This window comes from Callorhinus ursinus, unplaced genomic scaffold, assembly GCF_003265705.2.
Source record: "Callorhinus ursinus isolate GAN/ISIS: 27379988/994484 unplaced genomic scaffold, GSC_fseal_2.0 scaffold4226, whole genome shotgun sequence".
Lineage (NCBI taxonomy): Eukaryota > Metazoa > Chordata > Mammalia > Carnivora > Otariidae > Callorhinus > Callorhinus ursinus.
Window position 1 is genome coordinate 504 of NW_027401280.1, and position 3865 is coordinate 4368.

Genomic DNA, 3865 nt, shown 5'->3' on the forward strand with positions numbered 1-3865 from the left:
ACTGCCGTGGGGCTCTAGCCACGGAGAATTCTTGTGGAGTGGGTTGTGACAGATGCGGCCTCTTCAGTGAATGGCGCCCACCTAGGGCAGGAAGGTGGAGAGCAGGGCAGCCCTGTGAGCTGGCGCTCCGTTTCCGCATGGCCGGTGCCAGGAGCTGGCCGTCGCTCTCCGACGTGGCATCTGGTCACTTTTATTGTTCTCCCGACTGATGGAACTCAGGGAGCCGACCTACGAGTTCAGGGTCCTTTGTCTAGTCGGCAGGGGAGGCGTTCTGCGTTCACCCCTCACCCTCCAGCCGCGTCTGAGGGGCGGGGGGCGGGTTTTTGCACGCGCCTCACCCAGGATAGGAGCAGTGCACAGACTCATGCCAACTTGATGCGATATTTAAGGCATCGGCTCTGTAGACTGAGATGTCTGCAGCATTCACAAACATTCCTTCCCCTGGGTCTCAGATCCCCGCGGGCCGGCCAGGGCTCAGAAGCCATGTTCTCTGTGGCAGGAGTGTGTGGCCAGCCCTGGCGTGGTCCCATGCATGTTGGCTGGGCACCTGTGGGGTGCCCTCTGAGGCAGCTCTCCAAGGGGCTAGGACCTGGGGTCACCTGGCGTGTGACTCCATCATACCTGGAATGGGCTTCCTGTCAGCAGCTGGACCACACACAGCCGTGCCGGACAGTTCCGACCTGGGTGAGTGACTCGATGCACCATCTCTGCCTCTAGAGTGGAGAGAAGGAGCCCCTGGACCTTGGCGCCCCCATATCAAGTCTGGATGGGCAGCGGGTCATCTTGGAGGAGAAAGAGCCCTCCAGAGGGAAAGGTAAGCCAGGCCCCGAGGCTTCCCCTGGTCCCCCTGACCTGCTGGTGTCCCCTTCTCTCTGCCTCCTGAAAGCCCCCAGCCCTGCTGCCCCAGTGGTCTCATTTAGGGTCTTACAGGGCCAGGCAACCCCCCTGCATGACAGAACTCAGCCCTAGCTGGGCATCTGAGGGGTCCAGCCCGGTCCAGGCCTGTCTGTAGGCCAGAGGCAGTGGGACCAGGAGCATGAGGGCCTCGCTCGGGGATCTGCCCGCCTGCTGACAAGTGGGGGGGTGTCCTCTCAGCTGTAAGAAGGGGCGACAGGCCTCCTCGACACCCCCTCCCCATAGGATTGTGCCGAGGTTCCAGCGCTCCCTGTGTCCAGGGCTTTGGCCAGAGAGTGCTCCCTCCTGGGAGGCCTCACGGTGGTCTGCACAAGGGACATAGGCCGAGCAGTAGATAGGCCGTGGACTGGTGCCGTCAGCGACCCCACTTGTTGCTTGTGTGCGGGGAACCGGGAGGTTTACACAGCCCTTCCCCTCATGCTGCCTCTGCCGTGACCGGCCTGCCCTGGGGACACTGGGGTACCCACAGCCGGTGCCCGACCTCGGGGCCAGCAGCCAGTCCCCCACACTTCACTCCCGACGCTCCTCCTCAGAACACCCAGCCCCCTTCTAGGCGGAGGGCAGTAGGAAGCGTGTCTCCTGGAGAGGGCTTTCTGGAACCTCCTACCCAGTACCCAAGCAAGGAGATAACTCTGCAAGGAGCTGCTCGGTGCCGCTTTGGACGGCTTCTTCCCTTTCCTGGGCTTCCACCCAGCGAGGCTGACTCTGCTCCACAGTGTAGCTGGGCTCACTTATCTCTGCCCCCTTGGAGGCCCTCCATGCTCCAGTTCCTGCTCCTCTCCCGCCTTGTTGCCGAGGAGACATCCTCCCGGGCCCACCCTCGGTTCCAGAGAACGCTGTGCTCTCAGTCTGGGGCCTGGTACCTGGCCACAGTGGAGTGAGTGGCCTGAGCAGGGCGTGGGCCTCCCTCAGGGTCTGGGAAGGTCAGACCTTCTGGCCTGTTTGTGCCCAGGGGAGTGTGACGAGGGTGCTGCAGGCAGGAGCCACTGCAGGCTTGTAAAGCTGGGGACAGGCAGGAGCGCGGTTAGTCCTCTAGTTGATTCCGGGCCAGAGGAGTGGTCTTTGTCCCTCTGGTGCTGGCAGAAGCCAGCCTGCCATCGCGACGTGGGGCAACAGCCGTATTTGAAAACATGTCATAAGTGTGAGACTCTTTGGCTTTCTAAAGAATATTCGTACAAGACAGGACCTGAAACGAGCTTTTCATCCGCCACACCTCCACAAGTCCCCGCATCTGCAGGAGGACCCGCCGTGCCTCCTGCACACGTCTTCACATGATGAGCATTTCCTGCCCCCGAAATGGCGGGTGGGAGAGGGTGGTCTTTGTCCCTTCGTCCTGCACCAGGGGTTTGGCCCATATGTGCGTCTTTAATACAGGATGTCTCGTACCTTGGGCTTCTCTACAGCTCTCTCTCAAAAACAATAGAAATATGATTATATTTGAATGTTCAGGTGGATTTGCAATTCGCTGTAATTATAAACCGTGTTTCATTATGTTTAGTATCCACAGAGAAACAGAAAAGTGCACCAGCCAAACAGAATGTAGCTGTAAATTCCAGTTCCAGAAATCACTCGGCTACGGTAATTGCTCTCTGCCCTTGTCCGCACGGGCCCTTCGCTGCTGGCTGGCACAGCTCGGGCCGGGCCCCTCCCGCTCCTCTGTGCGCCTCCTCTTGTGCCCAGGGGCTGTGCGCTCGGGGCCGGCCCCGCACCCTGCTCCCCGTCTGCTGCCTGGCTCCCCCTGACCGTGGGCTGGCTCTTCCCCTGCGTTGGGGGGGTGGTGCCTCACGCTCATGCTCTTGTTCTTGTGACCTTTATCGCTGTGATTGGTTTTTCCGCAAGGCATGTAAAGTCTGTATTTCGGGGGGTGCTTTTTGTCTCTTAACTGCTGGATTGTGTGTTGTCATGTGTCTGACGTGTAAGCGGAACTTTGACTTTCCTTCTAATGCAGGGAGAGGAGAGAACGCTAGGCAAGTCTAATTCTATTAAAATAAAAGGAGAAAATGGAAAAAATGCTAGGGATCCCCGGCTTTCAAAGAGAGAAGAATCTATTGCAAAGATTGGGAAAAAAAAATATCAGAAAATTAATTTGGACGAAGCAGAGGGTATGTGTGCTTTTTACAACTTCCACGTTTTCTAGTGAATGCGATGTTAGTCTTCCAGGGCCGTCATTAGGACTCCTCTGAGCCATTGACATCAGAAGGACGCCATCCCTGTCACACTGAGCTGAGCATGCCCCTCGCCCCGGGTCAGTCTGGGGCTGCTGTGCCGCTCTTCCCAGTTGTCAGACTGAGCATCGGGCCTCTTAGAGGCCACGGAGTGCCCTTGAGGGGGGCAGCAAGTGGTCCCCAAGGGTCTGCCTGTGCCCTCCCCTCCCCAGCTCCTACAAGGGCTCAGTTAGTGTCAGGGGGTCCGTGTCAGGGTCACCAGTTGGGGGGGGTGAGGAGGCAGCAGCCGGGAGGGCCCTGGACTTGCTGACCTTGCCGGCCAGAGGTCCCGAGGCAGGTCTGTGCCTTAGCCTGCTGGCCGGATGCCCTGCCCTCCCTGGGCCTGCAGGGGAGAGGGAGGGTGGCCTCAGAGACCCAAGGAGAGGTGATCTCTTATGGAAACTTCTTTTTCTTCTGAAAGCTTCTAACGGCAGAATCAAAACTAACAGCTGTTACTGGGACCTGAATTGTGATCCAGGGAATGCTGGCTAGGCCGCGGGACCCACAGCTAGCTCCCCGTGAAGGCCAACCCGAGCCCGTTCACCCCCCTCCTTTGGCCATCGCTGGCCACCGAGGAGGCAGGAGTAAGACACAAGCCTGCTCCCGGCCGAGAGCCACTAAGATTTGAGATTTTAAAGTCCTTGTCATTCTTCAAAGTGTGTCATTTAAATGCTAGAGAAAGGTCAGCTTAGATTCCTTCTACTTTGAACAGTGAACTCCAGTTATAGCTGGTGGTCAGCCCAGGT

At 58.4% G+C, this 3865-nt stretch overlaps 1 long non-coding RNA gene across 1 annotated transcript; it reads left to right on the top strand.

Annotated features, from left to right (window-relative positions):
* Nucleotides 1–679: 679 nt before the first annotated feature.
* LOC112818005 (uncharacterized) lies at nt 680–3327 on the top strand. Its single transcript, XR_003206505.2, has 3 exons — nt 680–814; nt 2414–2493; nt 2864–3327. It is a non-coding gene; the product is annotated as an uncharacterized lncRNA (long non-coding RNA).
* The last annotated feature ends 538 nt before the right edge of the window (nt 3328–3865 follow it).